This window comes from Phragmites australis, chromosome 7 (genome assembly GCF_958298935.1).
Source record: "Phragmites australis chromosome 7, lpPhrAust1.1, whole genome shotgun sequence".
NCBI lineage: Eukaryota > Viridiplantae > Streptophyta > Magnoliopsida > Poales > Poaceae > Phragmites > Phragmites australis.
The window spans coordinates 1,763,625-1,788,350 of record NC_084927.1 but is presented as its reverse complement, the minus strand read 5'-3'; the positions used below and the strand labels follow the sequence as shown (position 1 = coordinate 1,788,350).

Genomic DNA, 24,726 nt, shown 5'->3' with positions numbered 1-24,726 from the left:
GCTGGCTCCAAGAAGTAGCCGCCTTAGTCGGCACGATCCACCGCCAGGTGCTAGCCGAAAGTTCCCGCGCTACCTCACAACGCGGCGCCGCTAAGACCGGCCCATCATCAGGTGGCGGTCGCACTGGCCGGGGGGCCTCCAAGCGGAGCGCTGCCCCCCTGGCCACTACCGGAGCCCAGGACCTCCGCTTGCACCTCAACGAGCGGAGGGGCATTGAAGACGCGCGCGTCACCCTCGAGCGCCAGCAGGAGACCCAGCAGGAGGCTGAAGCTGAGGACCAGGCCTCCTCTTTGCCGGCCCATGATCGCCGGGGCTCCCCAGCTCTTTGGCATTCACCACCCAAGGGCGCTGCCCGCTCCGCAGGGTACAGCACCGGTTGCCATGCCTTCACCAGTGAGCTCCGTCGGGTCAAATGGCCCACCAAGTTCCGCCCTGAGCTGCCGGAGAAGTACGACGGTTCCATCGACCCCGTCGAGTTCCTCCAGATATACACCACCACTGTTCAAGCGGCTGGCGGTAGCAAAAAGGTGATGGCTAACTACTTTCATGTCGCCTTGAGGGGCTCTGCCTGCTCTTGGCTTATGAACTTACCCCCAGGGTCTATCAGCTCCTAGGATGATCTATTCCACCAGTTTGTTGCTTATTTCCAGGGCACATTTACGTGCCCCGGCCTGGAGAGAGACCTCCATGCCGTCAAGCAGCAGGAGGGGGAGACGCTGCGGCGCTTTATTCAGTGCTTCAACCAGGTCCACAACACCATCCCGCGGATAACCCCCCACGCTATCATTGTTGCGTTCCGGCAGGGCGTCCACGACGAGTGGATGCTCGAGAAGCTAGGCACGCACGAGGTCGAAACCACCGCGGAGCTTTTCGCGCTGGCCAACAATTGTGCCAAAGCGGCGGAAGCTCGGGCGTGACACATTCCGCGCCCTGAGCACCCCACCTCCGATCAGCCAGGTCCTTCCCGCTCTGACAAGCGGGAAAAGAAAAAGAGGAGGAGACCGAGGTTGTCCCGTCGAGCCAGCCCAGGGCCCCGCCCGTGGGCTGGCCCAGGAACCTGACCGCAGGCAAGCACACCAGGCGGTCACCGACAAACGGCCTGCGCACACGAGGGCTCCGGCCCGAGCCCCTCCTAGGGCTCCGGCTCCAACAAGGGCTCCCCCCCAGCAAGGGCCCCCTCTCCCGCGGGGCCCGAGCCGGGGAAGTGGTGCCCAATTCACCAGACCAGGTGGCATGACCTCACGGAGTGCCGCATGGTCAAGGGCCTCATCGAGCAGCGCCAAAGGGACCGCGAGGAGCCCCGCAGGGGTGGCGACGATGGAGCCGCCCCCAACAACCCAGAGCTCGGCTTCCAGGAGCCTAAGCACACCGTCACCTTCATCGATGGAGGCACGTACATGCCCTCCTCCCACCGCAGTGTCAAGACCATGCGGTGCGAGGTGTGCTCGGTGACCCCGAGCGAAGAGGCCGTAAGGCCCCTGAAGTGGTCGGACGCCCCGATCACGTTCAGCTTGGCCGACCACCCCGCCAGTACTGCAGGCATGGGGTGACTACCCCTGGTAGTGTCCCCCACCATCTGCAATGTGAAGGTCAGCAGAGTGCTGATCGATGGGGGAGCAGGCCTTAACCTCCTCTCCAAGGAGGCCTTCGAGAAGCTGCCGGTGCCCTCCAGGCGCCTAAAGCCGTCGCTCCCATTTTACGGGGTGACACCCGAGCACTCCCTGCCCCTCAGGTAGGTCGAGTTGCCCGTGATAGTCAGGAGCCGGGACAACTTCCGGATGGAGAGCATTATCTTCGACGTCGTGGAGCTCCCCCTCCCCTACAACGCCATCCTCGGTCGCCCAGCGCTCGCTCGGTTCATGGTGGTCACGCACTATGCTACCTCACGGTTAAGATGCCGGGCCCAGTAGGCCCCATCTTCGTGTCCGCCGAGACCAGCAGCGCCGTCTCCTACGCCGAGCAGTTATACTCGGCCTTGGCCTTAGCTCGGGCCGAGGTCGAAGGTTATCCAGTGGGCCCGGGACCCTCTTCATCCAAACCCCGGCTTGCTGCCGACGCCTCCGTTCCTACAAAGGAGGTCGTGGTGGGTGAAGACGCCTCCCAGGTTGTTTGAATCGTTGGTGACCTCGGCAGCAAATAGGAAAGCACGCTCATCTCCTTCCTCCGAGCTAACATCGACGTGTTCGCATGGCAGCCGTCCGATATGCCAGGGATCCCAAGGGAGGTGATCGAGCATCACCTGGCTGTGCGCCCAGACGCACGTCTGGTGAAGCAGAAGGTCCGGCGGCAGGCGCTTGAGCGCCAGGAGTTTATCCGGGAGAAAGTCAGCAAGCTCCTTGATGCTGGATTCATCCGAGAAGTCCTCCACCCTGAGTGGCTGGCGAACCCAGTTGTCGTCCCGAAGGCTAATGGCAAGCTCCGCATGTGCGTGGACTACATCGATCTAAACAAGGCTTGCCCCAAAGATCCTTTTCCTTTACCCCGCGTAGATCAAATTGTAGATGCAACCGCAGGATGTGATCTTTTGTGTTTTTCAGATGTAAACTCTGGTTATCACCAGATTCGCATGGCCATAAAGGATGAAGAAAAAACTGCTTTTACCACTCCGGTGGGGACTTATTGCTATGTATCGATGCCTTTTGGTTTGCGCAACGCTGGATCTTCTTTCCAGCGTGCTATCCGCATCACCCTTGATTCGCAGGTTGGCCGCAACGTCGAGGCCTACATTGATGATCTCGTGGTTAAGTCCCGAGACTGCACCACCCTGCTCGAAGATCTTGCCGAGACTTTCAACAGTCTCCGCACTACCCGCCTGAAGCTGAACCCTGAGAAGTGCGTCTTCGGGGTGCCTACAGGCAAGCTCCTCTGTTTTTTGGTCTCCAGCCGAGGGATCGAGGCCAATCCAGAGAAGATCTGGGCCATCGAGCAAATGCGACCCCCGACTCGACTCAAGGAGGTTCAGTGTCTCGCCGGCTGCATGGCGGCCCTCGGGCGCTTCATCTCCAAACTTGGGGAGCGAGGACTCCCCCTCTTCAAGCTTCTGAAGAAGACCGGTCGTTTCGACTGGACGCCGGAGGCCGAGCAGGCCTTCCGCGATCTGAAGAAGTACCTCACCTCGCCACCCATACTGGTGGCCCCCTCCAAGGGCGAGCCACTACTGCTCTACGTCTCGGCCACTCCTCAGGTTGTGAGCATGGTACTGGTGGTGGAGCACAATGAGTGCTCGGGGCACGATGCTGGGTCCCAGCTCCCGACCGCCCCCGAGCACTCCCCCGTCCGGTACGTCATGCAGCTGTAGTTCCGTGCAACCAACAACATGGCGGAATATGAGGGCCTCATCGCTGGCCTCCGAGCCGCGGTGGGCCTCGAGATTCGTCGCCTCCTGGTCAAGGGAGACTCCCAGCTGGTGGTCAACCAGGTATCAAAAGAATACCAATGCACGGATCCTCAAATGGCGGCGTACGTGGCGACAATCAGGAAGCTGGAGAGGCACTTCGACGGCCTAGAGCTGCGGTACATCTCTCGCTGCGACAACACTCTGGCCGATGACCTTTCTCACCTGGCCTCCTCCCGTGCGCGCGTCCCTGCCGGAGTCTTTGAAGAAAGACTCACACGGCCTTCCGTCCTGCCTGCCGAATAGGACGCAGGGGAAACCTCGAGCAAAATTCAGGGGACCCCGGCGGCGCCCTCAGTGGGAAGCCCCGACAGGGTGCCACCGTCCAGCGAGTGCGCTGCGCTTGCTGGCAGTTCTCAAGATGCCTCGTGGATGGACGAGATCCGAGGGTACTTGAAGGAAACGTTCCTCCCCGGGGATGATGCCTCTGCTGAAAGAGTTGCTCAGTAGTCCAAACGCTATGCTATAGTAGATGGGGATCTCTATCGGCGTGGCGCAGGTTGCGTCCTCCTGAAATACATCACCCGGGCAGAAGGCAGCGAGCTTCTCGCTGAGGTCCACGAGGGCGAGTGCGGTGGCCATGCATCGTTCCGCACGTTGGTCGGGAAGGCTTTCCGGCAAGGTTTCTACTGGCCTACAACCCTCTAGGATGCTTCCGAGCTGGTTCGTCGCTGCAGGGTGCGCCAGTTCCACGCAAAGCAGATTCACCAGCCAGCTCAGGCTCTTCAAACCATCCCCCTGTCATGGCCTTTCGCGGTCTGGGGGCTGGATATTCTGGGTCCATTCCCCCGAGCAATCGAGGGCTATGAGTACCTCTACATCGCCATCGACAAGTTCACCAAGTGGTCGGAGGCGGTTCCAGTCGTCAAGGTGACCAAGAACACGGCACTCCAGTTTATCCGCGGTATCACCAGTTGCTTCGGTGTCCCGAACCGGATCATCACCGACAATGGCACTCAGTTCACAAGTGCCCTGTTCGGGGACTACTGCGAAGACCTCAGCATCAAGCTCTGCTTCGCCTCCGTCGCTCATCCTCGGAGCAATGGGTAGGTCGAGCGCGCCAACGCGGAGATACTGAAGGGGCTCAAAACTCGAACATACAACGTGCTCGCAAAGCACGGGAAAGGGTGGATCGATGAGCTGTCTGCCGTGCTATGGGCCAATCGGACCACGCCAAGTCGCACTACCAGGGAGACTCCTTTCTTCCTCGTGTACGGTGCCGAGGCGGTCCTCCCCTCTGAGCTCACTCTAGGCTCCCCTCGGGTGCATGCCTACTCTGAAGGCAAACAAAAACAGTAGAGGCGCGATGACGTCGACTACTTGGAAGAGAGCCGGCGGCGTGCCGTCGTCCGAGCAACCCGCTATCATCAAAGCCTGCGGTGCTATCATCAGCGTCACATCCGGGCCCGGTCTCTCAAGGTGGGGGTTCTAGTTCTCCGACGCATCCAATCGCACGAAGGAAGGAATAAACTGTCCCCTATGTGGGAAGGCCCCTTTACCGTGATCGGTGTCCCGCGAGAAGGCTCCTTCCGGTTGGCTACAGAGGATGGGCAGCCGCTCCCCAACACGTGGAATATCGAGCACCTGCGCAAGTTCTTCCCGTAGATGGCATGGATGCATGCTCAGGTCAACCAGGTCGGGGGCTCCCCCCCCCCCCCCCCCGCCCAAGTTGACCGGGGGCTACCACTAACCGGGTAAGTCACCCAGTCTTGTAAAAATTGTCAATACAATATGTATATCAATGTGTAGCTCTTATGTCAAATTTCATTTTCCCTGGATTCCATCTGTCTAATCTGTCTGGTGAGATGCTCAATTGTGCGAGAAAAGTTTGCTCGCAGGCAGTTGCTGCTGGCTTACGTCTATCGTGGTAGGCTGTGGTGTTCGGTATCGTGGCAGTCTCCCGGGCATCACCGAGTCCCTGGGGTTCTCGGGTAATCCTATCGCTCGAGCAAAGAGTAGTCCGAAGCCTAGGCCCCAGGGGTGGGCTATCGGTGCTCGGTCCGGTCTGTCATACCCGGGCACCACCAAACCATAGGACCTCTGGGTTATGCCTCTGCCTGTATGGTCCACCGGTCCGGGTATTCGAGAGGTCTCGTGTCGAAAATGAGAGCAGTCTATAATGAGTACCGCACTAACAGAGCGCACCAAGCAAAGAATCTTTCTATTTTTCTCAAGTCACAGATCGACAATCAAAAGCAGCTCGACCGCGAGGGCCTCAGTGCCCAGGTAACTGCTCGGCCCTAGGGGTCCTCGGGTGGTCCTACCGCTCGGGCATGAGTGGTCGGGATCGCCTGATCCCGGGCTCCCCATGCGCCCCCCAGTGCTCAGGCGCCCCAGCCGCGGGAACCAAGTTCCCGGGCACCCCGAGCTTGGAGCGCATGCCTCTCCTGGATCGGTCGGCCGAAAAGCTGACAGCTGTCCGGTGAGTGGTTAAATTCTTACGAATTTTACAGTCATTAATATATTATTCCCGAGTCATCCTCAGGGCCCTCATATTCTAATCTGTTCAGCGAGATGGTCTCCTCGCGTACAAGGCCCTGCCACGTGTCCTCTTTTCCTGGAATGACAGAACAGACAGTAGAAAGGTGTACCGTACGTACGGCAATGTCTAACCGAAGTCTTTCATGGTGGTCGTGGTGTTCGGTCCGCTTAAAAGGCCCCGGGCACTACCGAGCCTCTGGGGTTCTCGGGTTATCTCACCGCTTGAGCTGCTCGAGCGGTCGGGAGCCTAGACCCTGGGGGCGGGCTGTCAGTGCTCGGCCCGGTCCATCCTTGCCCGGGCACCACCAAACCGTGGGGACTCTTGGTCGCATTTCTGCCCGCACGTGTCTCCAGTCTACCTGTTTGAGTGGTCGCAAAATGGGAAAGTGTTCACTGGTCGTGGCGTGCTCCGTGCTGGATCGACCTATCTCCCGAGCAAGGAAGTTCGTGCCTTTGTCTTTTGACTTAGCCACTGCGGACTCGCGAGGGCTCGGGGGCTGAACGTGCAGAGAAGGCCTCACTGCTCAGGCGACGAGTGGTCAGGGCGACTTCGTTCTCGGGGAGGGAAAGGTCGGGCTCGGTCTGACTGAGTACTCCTCAGGACATCAAGTGAAAAGAACAGAAACTTCATCAAGCACTTGGAAGAACACTGGAGTTGTGACCCCAAAGAAAGGCTTCCATTATATTCACAAGAAAGGACAGCTATTCTGAGGGATCACTCCCATATTTACATCAAGTCAAAGAAAAAGAAAATTACAAAAGCCTAATCTAAGTCAGAGCCCTCAGGCTCGGAAGATAGCGGGGCCTCCTCGTCGCTACTCCCCGGGTTCGGAGTCGGTGGTGCCTCTTGCGTGAAGCAAGCCACCACCTCGGCGGCGGAGCCCCGGACTGCCTCCCGGGTGGCCTCCTCCTCGGCTTCGACCACCCCTTCCCGAGCTGGTTCCAGTGGGAAGTTCGGATCCCAGCTTCGGTAACAGGCCAGGACATGCTCGGCCACCGCTTGGGCCAAGCCTCGCCCTTCCCGGGCGGCTAGCTCCTGGACGACCTGGGGGAGTGCCTCGAGGCGCTGGCTGATGTTCTTGAAGCCAAGGGCGATGTGGCCGATGCCCGTCCCATTCGCTCCCACATGGACTCACCCGAGCCTGGCCACCCTCACGGACCTCCGCGCTTGCCGAAGGATGTCTTCCATCATCAGCTTCACGTTGGCCCATTCGGTCTTGGCGGTCTCGAGCTCCTCTGTCATGCTCTGCAGCCGCTCCTCGAGGCTCTCTCCCCCGGCCACGTCGGCCGAGGTAGCGCCGGGCGCCTGGGCTTCAGCCTGCTTCACCCGCTCTGCAAGGGCAGAGAGGGACTGCTCGCGGGCGATCAGCTCTGACTCCCACTTGGCGGCCTGCTCCTCCCGAGCAGCTGAGGCCACCAACGTCTCGGCAGCCTCTGTCTCCCGACGGATCAGCAGCTCCTCCCAGGCTTCCAGATCCGACGCCATGATGCCGACGTCGGTCTCTCGGATCGCGACGTCCTCCTCCGGGAGCTGGAGCTCCTCCCCCCGACGCTGGAGTTTGGCGCGGATCTGATCAGGCTCACCTTTCTGGTGGGCCAAGTCCGCCTGGGAGGCCTCCACCGTCCTCTCTCGGGCCAGGACCGCCTCCTCCCGAGCCTGCACCTGCCTCTCCCTAGCGAGTGCCTCGGTAGCCTGCTGCCGCGATGTCTCGACCAGGCGAGCGGCTTCTTCCTGCTCCTGCACGGCCTCCGTGTGTATCTCTGCTAAGGCCTCTCGCTCCGCCTCTATCGCGCGCCGCTCACTCTCGTCGGCGGTGCGCGCCGCGGTGACGCGGGCCTCAAAAAGGCCCCTGCCCTCGGCAAGCCACTCCCTCTCCACGGCAAGGGCGGCGCAGCTCGCCTCAAGCTACATCCTCTCCCCCGCCACGGTCGCCTCCAGCCGCCCGATCACCTCCTAGGTGCTCCCTAGCACGTCTGGGAGGGGTTCGGCAGTCCGGTTGGGCGACAGTCGGGTGCTGGGTCCCCTACGAGCCCCCTCCGAGGGGCTCGGGGTCCCCGAATATTGCCATGCAAGCACCGCCATTGACGAAGTCATCCGCCCCACACTAGACGTGCTCGGGGCGGGCTCGGCCGGCGCTGGTTGCTCAGGCGCGGCCTCCGCCATCGGCTCGGGGCAAGGCAGTGCCTGTGGCTCTGTCTCGGCCGACGCGCTCAGCGGCTCCGGCTCCACCGGCGCGCTCGGCTCAGGCGCGCTCGGCTCGGGGGCTAGAGCCGGCCTCGGCACCTCCGGCCGTCCTTGGTCTTCGGCGGCGTCCGTAGGCGGCCTGCAAAAGAAAATGAGGTCAGTCTCCGAACTCACTCCGGGCAAGGCATGCTTAGGAAAAAGGGGGGAAACTTACGCAGATTTGGGTCTTCGGTATTGCCACCTTGATTCCGGGATCCTGTACCCCGGGCCCGACGGCGTTGGCTTGGAATCCTCCCTCCTCCTCTTTCGCGGGGGGCTCTGCGAGGCCGCCGCGCTCTCTCCGGGTTCCAAACCAGGCCCAAGCAAATCAAGGTCTGGTTCCAGAACCGCAGATGCCGCCCCCGTCGACGGCCCCGCGCTGGACGATTGGCCGTCCCGGCCTCCCTCCTTCTCGCCAGGTGACGGCGATGGCGGGGACATCGGCGGGGACGTCGGCGTAGGAATGAAAGTCTGGGGGCGCTTCCCTCTATCCCCTGGCGCTGTCGCCGCCCTGTTGCCGGCGGCGTCTCCTCCTCTGGCCCAGCGGCTGCTGCCTGCAGCAGCCCCACCGCTGGCCTGTGGCCCGCTACCTGCGGCGCCCGGGCCACTGGTCTGCGCCGGCCCGCCTGCGGCCTCCTCGCTGGTCGCCTCATCCGCCCCGAGAATCTGGATAGTCCCGGGGTTCCGGTGCCCTGGCCGGTCGACCAGCCCCTGGGCGTCGAACTCCGGCAGCTTCGCTTGCAGCGCCACCTGGTTTGGGTCGGCGCAGAGTGCTAGCTCCTTCCAGGGGAGCTCCGCCCAGCTCAGGTCATCCACCCCGATCACCACCCGGAGCAGGCCCCTCAGAGCCGGCCTGTCCAGGTCCCACTCTGCGCCGATCTGGGTCCTAGTGATGTCATGGGGGCCAGTGTACACCCAGTAGGGCCGGGCCTACTCCCGCAGAGGCGCCAGGCGGTGGCACAGGTAGTCCGCCACCACCATCACCAAAGTAAGCCCAGCCTGGCGCAGGAAGTCGATGTGCTCCAGGACCGGCTCCATCCGCACGTCCGCCTACGACGGCATCTCCCAGGTCGCCTTCTGGGGCTCCGCCGCCCTCTCCGGTAGTGTCAGGCGGTTGTGGGGGTTGACGTCGACGTAGAACCAGACGCGCCTCCAGTCCTCCCATTTGCTCCGCAGCACCTGGGGAATGTATTGCTCCCCCAGGCTGTCCCGCAGCCGAAAATTGCAGCAGTCGGCGACGTCAACGGTGGAGAAGCCCCTCTTCTTCCCGGCCGACCGCAGCACAAAGAAGTGCCAGAAGAGCGACACCGACGGCGGCACCCCCATGAACATCTTGTAGAGGTGGGCGAAGACCGCCAGGATGACAACGAAGTTGGGGCTAAGGTGCACCAGCTGGATCTCGAACGTGTCGAGGATCTGAAGGAAGAAGGTCAAGAATGGTGGCACTAGCCCGGCTGCCACGAAAGAAGTGAAGAGGACAAGGCGCTCCGGCCGGTCCGTCACCGGCGGGAAGCTCGCCGGCGTCACCACCGAGGCCCCCCGCTGGCCCTCGGGCACCATCAACTTCCGCACCTTGTCCGCCGCCTCCTCATTCACAAGCCGGGACTCCGGCAGCACGCTGTCGGGTGTCTTGTCGCGGTGGCTTCCTCCCGCTCTCGACATCTTGTCAGGGTGGGGGATGATCTGGAACGGTGGGGGAAGAGGGGGGCTCTGATCGCCTAAGGGAGTTTGAGGGCTCAGGAGCGCAAGGAAGACGAAGGCTTGTTTGCAAAGATGGCGTAAAGAGGGGGCAGTTTGCTCCCCTCCTCCTTTTATACTCCAGGGAAGTTCAAACGTCGCCTGCCACTGCGCGCTCAGCGGGACGGTTTCCTCGGCCAGCGCAACCGTCAGGCGAATCTCCCTTGGGTCGTGCGGTTGTCAGCAGTAGCCAGGCGTATTTTCCTCGATTTGCGCTGTTGCCACCCGCGCCGCCTGCCTCGTTATCATGCGCCGCCCGTCCCGTTATCGTGCGCCTCAGGAGTTGGTTGGACGCACGTCCATTCGGTTCCCCGTTGGGCCGTACCAAAAGCCCGGACCGGAAGGGCCAGTGTCTAAGAGCGTGCCGCGTGGCGTCGATGCTGGATTCGGCCTTGTTGACGACGAAGGGCCCATCCGCAGTCTCTGGGCCATCGCCTGCCAATTGGCCCGGGGGCTGCTGTATGTGAATCAGGAACCGAGGGTCCCCGAATCCCGAGGCCAGGCCAGCAATCCGCCACGTGGTGCCACCCCGCGGGGTCGCCTCCATAAGGCAAAAAAAGATTAAGTCCCGGGAGAGGGCGCTCGGGGCCACAGTCAGTGGTCCCCAAGTACCCAAGTTCCCCAATGATCTGCGAAGTCTAAGTGCCGGGAAGAAAGTGCTCGGGGAGGTATACGGTGACCCCCGAACACCTGATTCCCCCGACGACCAGGAAAGCTAAGTACCGGGAGAAGTGTGCTCGGGGCCGCGAGCGATGGCCCCCTGGGCACCCAAGTATCCCTAGGACCCACTGAAGGATGTCCCGGGAGAGAGTGCTCGGGGCTGCGTGCAGCGGCCCCCGAGCACTCGGTCCCCTGAGGATCCGTACAAGCATGCCCGGGAGAGAGTGCTCGGGGAGGTGAATAGTAACCCCCGAGCACTCAATTCCCCGAGGACCAAGAAAGGGCATTCTCGGGAGAGAGTGCTCGGGGAGGTGAACAGTGACCCCCGAGCACTCGGTTCCCCGACGACCCAGGAAGTCCCTCCGTCCGTGGCCCCCACCGGGGCCCACTGATGAGGTGTCAGCCAGTCAAAGACCCGAGGCCGCATTTAAGAGCGCGTGTGGCCTGTCACCTCCAACTGCTCCCGCCACGCTCGGTGTCAGTTCCTGCCATATTCTGGCAGAAGGGCGTGGGGACATTAAATGCACGGGTCCCATCCCGTGCCATCCGACAGGCCTCAGGATAACGTCGTGAGGGCCAAGGCATTCCATCTGCCGCGCTGCTGTGGCAGGAGAACAAGACAGGGCGGGCACGCTGGGCCGCTCTGCGGCTGCCCGGTGGGCCCTCTCCACGGCACCCGTTGCCAGTGCAATTATGGTGATGGATGACCGGGCGCGGGGCGCATTTTCCACCCCCGGTCACTTCGCACAGAGGCTATGATGACGCCCTTTCCATTTATGGTGCCTTGGAACTCGTGCCCTCCTGTTCGGGGCACGCTACTGCTGGTGGGTATTTAAAGTAGCCGGTAGCACGAACAAAGACAATATCGGAACAGGCGCTAAAAAATCTCTGAACAAGCTCAACAAGTTAGACAATCTCTGGGAAGTGGGAAAACCCCGGAGGAAGTGAGTAGAGAAGAGAAGAGAAGATCGACAAGCCCAAGAGCACCCAAAACCAACAGATACACACAAACCGAAGAACAAGGAGCCCCAGGCTCTAGGATAGACAAACATTCTTGAAACCAGCAACATCCTTGAGGGACATTCTCAGGGCATTTATAGTATCCATACAGGAGTAGGGTGTTACGCCTCCGTGCGGCCCGATCCTGTCTAAAACCCTAGAGCATTTACTTCGTTCCGCACTAGATCATTCCACCCCACCAGCCATTGCATTTATACCCATTTATTTCTCTGGCAAACATATTCAGGATCATCCCCCCGGCCGAATCTCTAAGAAGGGGTCCCTCAGGATCCCTGCGACAGGAGTTAACCCTCCGACACCTACGAAGGGGACAAAGAAGCGCGGCACAACGGCATGAAGGCACACAGACATGCGGTCACCTATTTGAAGGATCCCCTTACACTTTGTCCCAAAAAGAGATACAAGGTCCAAACTATAGTTTTAACAACTCGTGCATCCGGAGGATGCGTACAAAAAAGCAACAGTACAAAGGCAACTATGGCCCACAGCAGGGCCATAGTTGAACGGCAAGACAGGGATGTCCCATGGCTCCACCAGAAGCTCCCCCTAAGGCCACCTTCACCTCCTACTGGTCTTGGAAGGGGCCGCGCATGGAGCGGTGTATGCACATCATCTACGGTCTGCCGCTGCGGAAGCTGATGCAGTAGCCGGCCCCTGAGCTGTTGAAAGATGAAGAAGAAATCTAAGGAACCACCATCGGGGACTCCTCCCCCTTCTTCCGAGCCTCCTCCCTCGCTGCTGAAGCCATCGGCTTCTCCTTACACACCTACTCCTCCTCGTTGTTCTCCCTCCACAGGAGATCCCAGTCGGTTTCCTCATCGTCATCAAAAATATCGATGATCTTAACAGGCGCGTTCTCCTGAACTAGGGATTGAGCAGGGGCAGAGACGAAAGCAGGATAGCCACCGGCACCACTGCCGGCAGTCGAGACGACCCAGCCCCAGTTGATGAGGACATCACTCCCTCGGATACATACAATGATCCTCCATTGAACTTTCAAGGTCCAATCACAAGAGCTCGCGCACGATAATTAAATTTAGAGGTGAGCTCGTTCCTAAGCAACTCTTTATATAATTTTGAGAATAGATTACTACCTAATGATTATGTCTTGCTTAGGAATCATGGAGAGGACAAGGAGACACATAGAGGAAGGCTTGGAGGCGTGGAGGAGCAGCTAGGACGTCCAACAACAGCAGGAGGTCTAGTCCAACTCGAGTCCGAATCAGTCTCGACCTCCAGGACCAGCGAGCACTAAAACGGACGCCCAGGACGCATCCGGACTCCGTTTTCGACGATTCACATATGGTTGGAAAGATAATTTCATAAGGAAACCAATGGCGTTGGTTTGAGGTCCAAATTCCTTCTGAGTCAACGGTAAACGTCGAAACAAGTCAGCGTCCAGAATCTGTCCCGGTGCTGCGTCACCGTTATTGGTCCGTTGGGCCGTGTATCGTCGTTGAGCCCATTAGGAGGGCGTGACCAGGGGGTGTGACGACCCTTAGACCCTTATTATCAGCCGCCGCCGCTCTCGTTTGGGCGGGTTTTTGCTTAGATTATTCTGTCAAGAACAGTTTCGCCGTTTCGTCGGTTTGTGAGATCCCAACTCGTGAGATTAATCATTCATCTGCAATTTGGTTGCATTCTTCCTTGTTCTTGCTTGTGTTCTTCGATTCGCAGGCAAGAATTTTAGCCTTCTTGGCAAGGTCAACCGTGCAACACCGGTTGATAACCAGAGGAGACGTGGTGCTGCGATTGCGGGGTTTCGGATCGTGTTGTTCGGAAGCTGGATCGACTTGTGTCTCGTTTCCACCAAATCGAGAGTTACCAGAACCTTTCGGAAGATCGGGAACCCTAGTTCATATTACCAGTAGAAGAAGTAGAGATCATTGACATCTCCGAAGACGATGAGGAGGAAGACGATGCCATATTCATGACAAGGTTAAGTGCTCGCTCGTGCGGAAGTGGTAAATCCAACTAGATGACCCCAGCTTTATATCCGGGCTAAGCAGCCACATAAACCCAGGAGACGAAGCGGAACCAACGCGGTGTCGATCCATGGCATCCCCCATTAATCCCTGGGGGGCTGTGGCCATATCCCGGTCGTTCCGCTGACATGTGGCAACATCTCATGGCAACGCCTCATTTTCTCACATGATCGTCCCGTCACATTAATGACCTAGACTCCTTTCAGCACATCCCAGGGACATCGGCACAAGACCCCGAATGAACCCACGCATTATCCAGTCAAAACATGCCAGTGACACATCCCATCCTGCCATCCTCAAACAGGTAAACGTGGGGAGTCCCCGATCCCACACGTAATCTCCACTCTGAAAAACTCAAATGGCAAGAAGACCCATCACCAAAGAAGTCCAAAGAATCTAAATCGGCATCAGCACAGACCCCAGAGTGCATCTCCTCCACCTATTCCCCTCCGGCCTCGAGTCCCGATACCTCATATACCAACTCCAACAGGCTTCGGAGCATGCCTCCTTTGCCAATACGTCTTCAGTCTTTGACTTCAACGCCGGCTGCACCTTCGACCCCAGCATAAAGCCCGGGGCTTGTCGCCACCACCAATGCACCATCAGCCTTGAGCTTTGCCATCAACACCCACGGTTCCCGCCGAAAAACTTCTCAGGGATAGGGAATTGCCTTCGGGCATTCTAGTTACTATACCAGGCTGGAGTTCGTTTTCCTCTATTCTTCTCACCCCTCCGAACGTCAAGGCCAGAGAATGATGGGGTACTGTTAGGGGGAAAATAGACTAGCCTGAGGACAACGGTTGAAGATTGCTACCAAATGACCCTCTAGAGCCTTCGGTCTCCAGACTCTCAGTAGGAGGCCCGACTTTCAGAGGCTACGAGCCCCTTCGGGCCAACTCTCCAAAACGTACGTGGCCTTCCCAAAACTCGGAGCCACAGCAAGCCTCTCCAGAGCCTTCAGGCTCTGGACTCTCCGCAGGAGGCCTAGCCCGCGGAGGCTACGAACCCCTTCAGTTCACCCCTTCGGTGCCTGTGGGCCTTCCAAAGCCTAAAGATGCAGCATGTCTCCAGAGATAATTTTAGGGAAGAAAGGACACCCCTACAACCGACTTAACACGAGGTGATAGGCGATTAATGCCGCTGCAAGTGGAGCTTATCCTGACACCTCAGTGCGATGAAAGTCATCCTGACACCCCCGGCAGAGCAGCACCAGGCCACAATTGGCGACCGGCTCCCCCTCAGGGGGCATGCACCACAATAGTTACCACGGTAGATATTTATCTTCTATGTAAGGTAAAAAGTAGTTATCCAGTATAAGACCCGGTAATTCGGCTAGGTCCTATATATTTGTATATTGTGATAACTTGTACACTAAGCTACATACCACCCTATAAACAGGGGGTCGTGATCATCTCGGTATCGACGGGTCACAAGGAGAACGTTCATTACAACACAAAGGGCAACACACAGGACACAGAGGTGCACAAACACAAAGTCACGCTATGATACTCCCCCTAGATCGATCTATTTTTCTACTATCAATACATTTGTGGTGTTCCTTCTTCTCAAACTTCGTCTCTAATCTTGAGTCTCCTGCTTAGAAGAAACTCTTGCTGTACTTGCCAGGGCAAGACGATCTCTTGCTCCAACAATCCCTCTCTTTCAAGGTAGAGATATTTTGTACTGGAAGGTGCGTATGGAGACTTACCTTTTGAGCCAAGGAAATGCAACATGGGAGATTGTGGATTCAAATTCTGAGATCCTTGCTGCTCATACTTCTTAGGCCCAAATTGAACAATATGAAGCCAACAAAAGGCTAAAAATATACTGTTCACCAGCTTGAGTCGTAATTAGTTTGACAGAGTCCAGCTCTTCCATACTACTAGAGAGATTTAGACCACTCTTACTGTCTTTCATGAGGGCACTAACCAAATCAAGGCTCAGCGCTACAGCACGTACAACCAAAAATATGAGATGTTCGTGTATGGCCATGGTGAGTCTTTGGATGCACTGAAGGCCTTTTTCATCCAGCACTAAATGGGTATTTTGTAGTAGTGATGAGGACTTGGCATTGATCATGGAGAAGTTCACCCACTTCTACAACAACTGACAAGATCGGAGGAGAGGGGGCTCTCCCACATGTTATGAGTGTGGTGACACTACTCACTTCAAGGCAGTCTACCCCAAGCTCGAAAAGAGGGAAGACCGTAACCATGACCACGACAAACACATGAAGAACAAGAAGTATTTTCTCAAGAACCACGACAAGATAGCCAAGAAGGCGGCCAAGGCGGCTTCATGAGCATTTGTGGTAGCGCTCAGCGACATCGACACGTCCTCAAGCGAGGAAGAGAGCTCAGAGGAGGAGGAGCCATCCATAAAGAACAAGAAGAAGATCAAGGACTTCACTGGCCTTTGCTTCATGGCGAACAACAACGACAATGACCCTGAGCTTGATTCTTCCGAGGTATCACCTTCCTACGACTAGCTTTCTATTCAGGTCGATACCTTGAATGATGCACTTGTTAGCCAAGTTACATTGCTCAAGAAAGCGGTTCGTGAAGTCAAAGAAATCAAGTCTAGGCTAGAATGTTCATCTTCTGAGCTTGAGTTGCTTAGGTCTAGAGCCAAAGATGAAGAGTGTGATAGTTGCATTGTGGTCATAAGTGAGCTTGCTAAGCTTCAGACTTTACATGCGCCACAATTGTATGCCATCTCTAATTGATCGATGTATATATACTACATAGGTAATGCATGTCCAAACCAGTCAAAACACATGGCCGCTTCAGGGATTGAACATATCATGGCATCATCGTGAGAAATCTTAGCTATCGAAAGATAACCAAAAGGAACGATATGTGAACCAAACCGGATGGGCCTCACCTATAACACTATGACATCTTGGGCTTCCTGATATGTTCGGCTAAATAATTAGAATGCCCACGTAAGGAACGGGGTTGTTTAGTTATTTAGTACCACATGGAGCACCATCACACATTCCAATTCATTCCTTTTCTCGGCCTTTTGGCTAACATCAGGTGTAGTATATGTGTTCTTATAATTTTAATATATGATAAGTAGGTTATTTGCCTACTTTGATATTAGATTTTTTTTAGGAGAATCCATCATAGTGGCTTAACATCGAGGCCCTCACATGTCACTAGGCGTTGCAATACAGCCCAACCAAAACAAATTAAAGTTAATAAGTCTATGTCTTAGAAGCTTAATGAACTCCATATGTTACACGAAAGAGTGAGCTTAATAATAATTTTTAATATATTTTTTACTTTCTTATTTAGCGGAATTAGATGCCCATTTCAAAATAAACCACTATCGCCCGTTCAACGGGCGAGGTATAAACCTCACCCGTTCAGTGGGGAGAAATAAATCTCGCCGTCTGGGAGGGCGATCAATATCATCGCCCAATTAGAGAACAAGGAGAGTCCGCCTGACCTACCACCGCGGTTTGCACGGCGGCCATCGAGGCCAAGAAATAGACCTTCTATTAAGAGGGTGAGATTTATAAAAATCCGCTCTCCTGGTGGGTCTGGGAAACAAATCTCCCACTGAGAGGGTGATATGTAATCATCGGGTTCTTTTGACCCTGGTGACTTAGTGCTAATCCTAGTGAATTATGCTAATACTTAGTAATAACTGATACTTTGTAAATTGTTAATGACCATGTAGTTACAATGAGAGCGACCCCAGTGACCTTTTTTTTCTGCATCCGCCCTTAAAACCAAGTGCTGCCCACAGTAGCAGCTTGCAAGATAGAGTTCAGACATCAATTTGGCACAAAAGCTAGTTATTCCTTCCAAAATAGTGGCTGGCTAGTATTGCTGGCGTGATACATATTTTCCTTTTTTTTCTAAACGTACATAAACTTTGTTATTTCCTTTATCAATATATTCATCAGTAAGGGCTTTCCCTTGTTCTAAAAAAGAGATGTTGGGGACTTAATTTTGGTTCATTGAGAAAAGAGCAAGACCAATCTGTAGTTGGCCACAATATTTGATTCAGTATTTTCTCTAAGGGAATATTGACTTCATTCTATTTGGCCATTGTGCTTTCTTCTCGTGACAAAAAAAAGCAAGGCGAGAAATAAAAAGATAAGTCCATTTTGCTCTAACTGGATACAGCCTGTTAGGTTTGCCAAATTCCGCCCAAGTAGCATCTGCACATGGGATGAGGAGGGACAGCTGAAGGTGCTGTTTAATTAGTACCACCTTGGTCAGCTAAGGTGCCGCGTAGCCGGAGGATGCTATTAAAGAAGGCAGAGCTCTCCATTACAACTCATACCTTTCTCGGCCTTTTGGCTAAGATCAAGTGTAGTATCTGTTCTTATCAGTTTAATATCTGATACGTAGGCCATGTGTCTACTTTGATTTTAAATTTATTTTTTGTGGGGGAGGGTTCATCACAGTGGCTTGCCATTGGGGCCCTTTTGTGTCGTCTAGGCGTTGCACTACAGTCTAGGCCTGGTGCACCCCAACCAAATCAAATTAATTTTTACAAGCTATGCATTAGAAGTTTAATTATTTTTGTGTGTTGTCGAAAGAGTGGGCTTAATAAAAGCTATCTTTGAATCTATGTTGCCTGAACATCTATTTTTGGCGCTGGGCTTAGGCTAATGAGCTTTCACTAATGAGCTATTTGGGCTGGCCGTTTCTCCATCATATGCTGCATGAAAATACAACTTTTATGTGAAATTGATGTAAGTTGAGGTGCTTAACCCCCAAATCATTTCTTAATTTCAATAACAAAAAGACAATAGCACAAACTACATTGAGAGTAGAGTATTCCTCATCACTCAACCACCAACTAGCAACTGGCGAACAGGGGAAGGTGACCTACTAGAAAGAATTTGCACAAGAAGAGAACTAACAGACAGCTAGAAAAAGAAAGATTTCATGGACTTAATTTCTGTCCATTGAGAAAAGAGCAAAAGCAATCACAATAACATAAAACTTTTTAAAATGTGACCACAATCTTGGACTCAATAATTTTTCCAAGAAAAAATTGACCACGTTAGTCCATACTACTTTCTTCAGGTGTCATGTTATTGTATAATGGTATGCGTGCCGACATGTGATGCTTCATATTCTAATGTAATTTGTCTAGTGCTATTAGGTGTAATAGACTCATACATAACCATGAAGACTCGAAGCATGATGAATCGGAGAATAGAGACCATGGCGATAGAGATCACCATGTGAAGGGGCCATACTATGTCACAGTTAATATGATTGCCTGTGATGCTTATTTATATTCCTGTTATGCTGTTTTATTCATATTTTCTATGAGATGGATATGTTTACATGATAGAATAGCTTCCCTCAGAAAAATTAAGAACAGTTGATGCCCTTCCAATAGCTGCACCTATTTAGGTTTTGATCATTGTCTAGTAGGTTTGCCAAAGCAAGGTGCCATCTTTTATCTTAACCAGTCAGGGTGGATGTCGGACATCCACACATATAGTATTGGTTTACTTAACAAAGCTATCAAAAGAGTTTTAGGCTTTGGGGCATAGTGTTGGGGCTCGATGCCACCCAACAAACAAGAGTCACATAGGGTGAGATTAGCAAGATGTTGCTTACTTATATCACCTAAGTTTCTAGCAGTGATGCCAAAGCTCACTAGAACCTAGTTCAATATGGATCTTGTTCCACTATATGTCGTTACAGGGAAACGGTTTCAAAACATATAGTGGGAGTATCTTTTGTTAAATTGTTTAATGAAAGGTTTACATAAACATAGTGCTAAACTTTGCATATTTATTTCTGTTATAGATCATGGCACCTGCTGTTAACATCAATTCCAGTTTTAATTTGAGTTTGATTCTAGGAAGAGAAAAGCTATCTGGAACAAACTTTATTGATTGGTATGGAAATCTGAGAATTGTTCTCAAACAAGAGAAAAATGAGTATGTTATAGAGGTTCCCTATCCTGATGAACCAGCTAATAATGCATCTTCCATTGATTGGAGGGCTTACGACAAGCATACAAATGATTCACTCGATGTTAGCTGTCTCATGCTTGCCACTATGTCCTCTAAGCTTCAGAAGCAATATGAGAATGCAGATGCTCACGATATAATTGTGGGACTCCGAGGCATGTTTGAGAACCAAGCTAGGGCTGAGAGGTTCAACACCTCCAAGTCCTTGTTTGCATGCAGGTTAACAGAAGACAGTCCAGTTAGTTCTCATGTGATCAAGATGATTGGTTTTTACATTGAGAGTCTGGGAAAACTTGGTTTTCCCCTTAGTCCTGAGTTGGCTATGGATGTAATTCTCCAGTCACTCCCTGTGAGCTTCAAGCCATTCATTTTGAATTTTCATATGAATAGCATGGAGAAGAGCATGGCTGAGTTGCATGGGATGCTTAAGAAAAGCTCTAGTCATGTGATGATGGTTCAGAAAGATAGCAAGAAGAGAAAACCCAAGGCCAAGGCTAAAGCGTTAGATAAGATCTTGAGCTCAAAGCCTAAACCTGTTGGAAACTCCAAGGCTAACCCTGCTGCTTCTGATGCTTGCCACCACTACCATAAGCCTGACCATTGGCGGAGGAACTGAAAGCTATATTTGGAACAACTCAAGAAGAAGAAGGAAAGTAAGACTTCCACTTCAGGTATAAATGTTATTGAAATTAATCTTGCTACTCATCCTAAAGATTCATGGGTATTTGATACCGGATCGATGATTCATACTTGCAAATCGTTGCAGGGATTGAAAAGGACTAGGAAGTGTGCAAGAGGTGAGATGGATGCTCCTGTCAGCAATGGTGCAAAAGTTGCTGTGTTGGCCATCAATGTTGATTCCTTATCGCTACCCTCAGGATTAGTTTTGGAATTAAATAATTGTTATTACATTCTTGCCTTGGGCAAAAACATTATCTCTTCTTCATGTTTGGAAGAAGATGGATATGATTTCATAATAAAGAACAAGTGTTGTTCGATTTATTTGAATGGTATGCTCTATGACAATTGTCCATTGGTGAATGGATTATATATTCTAGATCTTGAGGATGTCCCCATCTATAACATTAATATGAAGAAGCCTCAGCTTAGTGATTTGAATCTCACTTTTATTTGGCATTGTCGCTTAGGTCGTATAAACGAGAAATGAATGCAGAGGCTCCATAAAGATGGTCTTCTTGATTCATTTGATTTTGAATCATTTGATACATGCGAATTTTATTTACTTGGCAAGATGACTAAGGCGCCTTTCACCCGTCAAGGAGAGAGGTCAAGTGAGCTGTTGGCCCTTGTACATACTGATGTATGTGGACCAATGAGCTCTATCGCTAGAGGTGGTTTTTAGTACTTTATTACTTCTACCGATGACTTTAGTAGATATGGTTATATCTGCATAATGAGGCACAAGTCTGAGTCTTTTGAAAAGTTCAAGGAGTTTCAGAATGAAACATAAAATCAACTTGGCAAGACAATTAAATTTCTGCGATCTAAACGTGGAGGTGAATATTTGAGCCATAAGTTTGGTGATCATCTAAAGCAATGTGGAATTGTTCCACAGTTGACTCCACCGGGGACTCCTTAATGGAATGGAGTGTCTGAACGGAGGAATCAGACTTTGTTGGACATGGTCCGGTCCATGATGAGCCAATCTGATATTTCATTATCCTTCTGGGGATACGCTCTAGAAACTGTTGCGTTCACTTTAAATAGGGTTCCATCTAAAGCTGTAGAGAAGACACCATATGAGATATGGATTGGGAAGCGTCCTGAGTTGTCTTTCCGTAAGATCTGGGGTTGTGAGGCCTATGTAAAACGTTTGACGTCAAATAAGCTCACTCCAAATCAGATAAATGCTTCTTTGTGGGGTATCCTAGGGAAACCAAAGGATATTATTTTTATAGCCAGAGAGAAGGCAAAGTGTTTGTCGTCCAAAACGGTTTTTTCTAGAGAAAGAGTTTCTCTCAAGGAATATCAGTGGTATGACGGTGCTCCTACTGAACCACAATTGGATATTACAGAACATGTTGTGGAGACACTAGCCACACGATGGTCGGAAAGGATCAATCGCAGACCTGAGAGGTTTATGTTCCTAACCACGGAGCAGCGCGATATATTATTGTTGAACAATGATGAACCTAAGACTTACTCGGAAGCGATGGTGGGATCGGACTCAGAGAGATGGCTTGGATCCATGAGATCCAAGATAGAATCCATGCACGATAATCAGGTTTGGAACTTGGTTGATCCACCTGATGGTGTCAAAGCAGTTGAGTGCAAATGGGTTTTTAAGAAAAACATAGACATTGATGGAAATGTTCACATCTATAAAGCACGATTGGTGGCAAAAGGTTTCAGATAGATTCAAGGTGTTGATTATGATGAAATGTTTTCGCCCGTCGTAATGCTAAAGTCTATCCGAATCATCCTAGCAATTGCCGCATATTATGACTATGAGATATGGAAGATGGATGTCAAAATGGCTTTTCTAATGGAAACCTAAGTGAGGATGTGTACATGACACAGCCTGAAGGTTTTGTCGATCCGAAAAATGCTAGGAAGGTATGCAAGCTGCAAAGTACATCTATGGGCTGAAGCAAGCTTCTCGGAGTTGGAATCTTCGTTTTGATGAAGTGGTCAAAGGGTTTGGTTTCATCAAGAATGAATAAGAGACTTGTGTTTACAATAGGGCTAGTGGGAGCGCACTTATGTTTCTGGTCTTATATGTAAATGACATGTTATTGATCGGGAATGATATTCCAATGCTTGATGCTGTCAAATCTTCATTGCAAAAGAGTTTTTCATGAATGATCTAGGAAAGGCAGCATACATATTGGGCATAAAGATCTATAGAGATAGGTCAAGAAGGCTGATCGGATTGAGCCAAAGTACATACATCGATAAGGTATTGAAAAGGTTCAATATGCAGGATTCCAAGAAAGGTTTCTTGCCAATGTCACATGGCATCGCTCTCAGCAAGAGTTAGTGTCCTTCGACCACTGATGAGCTCAAGAGGATGAGTGCGATCGTGTATGCTTCTGCTATCAGGTCCATCATGTATGCCATGCTTTGTACACACCCCGATGTCTCCTATGCTCTAAGTATTACGAATAGATACCAATCAAACCTGGGTGAAGCTCCCTGGGTAATAGTAAAGAATATCCTCTAGTACTTGAGAAGAACTATGGATATGTTCCTAGTCTATTGATGTGAGGAAGAGCTCATTGTAAATGGTTACACCAATGCTAGCTTCCAAACCGACAAGGATGATTCGAGATCACAATATGTGTTTTGCCTTAATAGAGGAGCAATGAGTTGGAAGAGTTCCAAGAAAGAAACGGTGGCTGGTTCAACGACGAGGGCCAAGTATATTGCAGCTTCAGAAGCTACAAAGGAGGCTGTTTGGATCAGAAAGTTCATTTCTGAGTTAGGTGTGGTTCCTAGTGCTTCTAGTCCAATGGATCTCTAGTGTGACAATAGTGGAGCCAATACACAAGCCAAAGAACCTAGGTTGTATCAGAAGTCCTAGCACATACTGTGGTGCTATCACCTTATTCGAGAGATTTTAGATCGGGGTGATGTGAAGATATGCAAGGTGCACACGTATTTGAATATTTATGATCCGTTGACAAAGCCACTCCCACGGGCCAAGCATGAGGTGCACATGAGAGCTATGGGTATTAGATACTTACAAGATTGACTCTAGTGCAAGTAGGAGATTGAAGGTGATATGCCCTATAGGCAGTCATAGAGATGATTGTATCACACATCTATGTTTATGTACTACAGAATAATGTGTTATTTCAAGAGTAACTATCATTTACATTGATTGGTAAGTATGTGACTTGTTCATCAAACTCTTTGTTTATATCATGATGTTATTCTTAGTTGATCCCTGGTCGCATATCATTGTGATGATATATAAGACCAGCACATGTATTGATTGATGACCACGTTTCATGGATCATAGGTATAGATACCAGGTCAATAATGTGAATATTTATGTTAGAGAACATGATGTTGGATAGACCCACCTTGAGATACTGCTAGGATTGTTATTTATGATCAGTTGTTATCTCAAATGGTGTACCTACAGGATCCTTAGATCCGAGATCATCATTAATTCCCAGAATGTGTAGTGGCATACTTTGAGGCTGCCAAACTCTATTCCGTAACTGGGTAGTCATAAAGGTAGTTTTTGGGTTTGTCATAAAACATGTCGTGGGGTATGAGCGATCAAGATGGAATTTGACCCTCCTTGATAACGGGCGAGATATCTCTGAGCCCCTTGAGGTAGTTGGATTGAGAAAGTGCATGACCATGCCAATATGATTAAAGAGTTAATCATGATGAATCCATTACTTGATCGAGTGAATGGTCAGGCTATCACAAGGGTGGCACGTATCTCGCCTTGACCTTGACTGGTACCGTGAGGCGAAGGGATCAGTGAAAGTGTATATCAAGGTTCAGCCAATATGATATTTTATGTATACTCGGGAGTCAACATGTCTTGTTAGGAACCGCTATTGATTTTGGTTTGGAAAGGGTTTCTGAGTCGTAGCCATTTGTACATGAACCTACGGGTCACACACTTAATGGGTTGGAACAAAACATACGAATTAGATTCGTATATGGGTTTTGATTGTATTGTGAAGTTAGAGTCCTAAAGGGCTTCCAACGTGGGAGCCCATTGTCGAGCGCTATATAAGGAGAGGTGTGGGTAGGGCGTGCGAAGGTTAAGCCACTCCAAAACCCTAGCCGTAACCTTCCACACGATCTCCCAAAACCCTATCCGCTCATGCAGTGCTAGTACATTGACCATTGGCATTTTTGCACAGTACGTGTGGATACCATGGAAGCACTACTGCTATTACGGTGCTGATCTTCTTGGCGAGTTGAACGTGAAGTGGTCGAGGAGCATGACCACCTACTCGGAGTTAGTCCAGGAACACGATCATCTGCTCAGAGTTAGTTGTGGAGCACGACCATCTGCTCGGAGTTGGTTGAGGAGCAGAACCACCTGCTCCAAGTTGGTTGAGTAGCGTGACCACCTGCGCGGGGCTGGTCGCGGATCTGATCGAGAAGCTACTCAAGGAGTTTGACGCGTACGACGTTGGATCGGTCTACTCCAACTCTTCTTCCGCTGCACTGCGCGTCAAGCGGTAATGATCTATGATCTCCTACTAGCATGATTTCCTGGGCGAATGCGGTAAAAAAAAATTTGTTTTAGGCTAGTGTAGCCTACCCATTCCCC

The 24,726-nt window shown here is 52.1% G+C and overlaps 2 non-coding genes across 2 annotated transcripts; both read left to right on the top strand.

Annotated features, from left to right (window-relative positions):
* Positions 1-16,508: 16,508 nt before the first annotated feature.
* LOC133925715 (U2 spliceosomal RNA) lies at positions 16,509-16,700 on the top strand. The gene has a single exon (XR_009910985.1). It is a non-coding gene; the product is annotated as a U2 spliceosomal RNA (small nuclear RNA).
* A 1,096-nt stretch (positions 16,701-17,796) lies between these two features.
* Positions 17,797-17,993, top strand: LOC133925708 (U2 spliceosomal RNA). The gene has a single exon (XR_009910979.1). It is a non-coding gene; the product is annotated as a U2 spliceosomal RNA (small nuclear RNA).
* Positions 17,994-24,726: the final 6,733 nt, after the last annotated feature.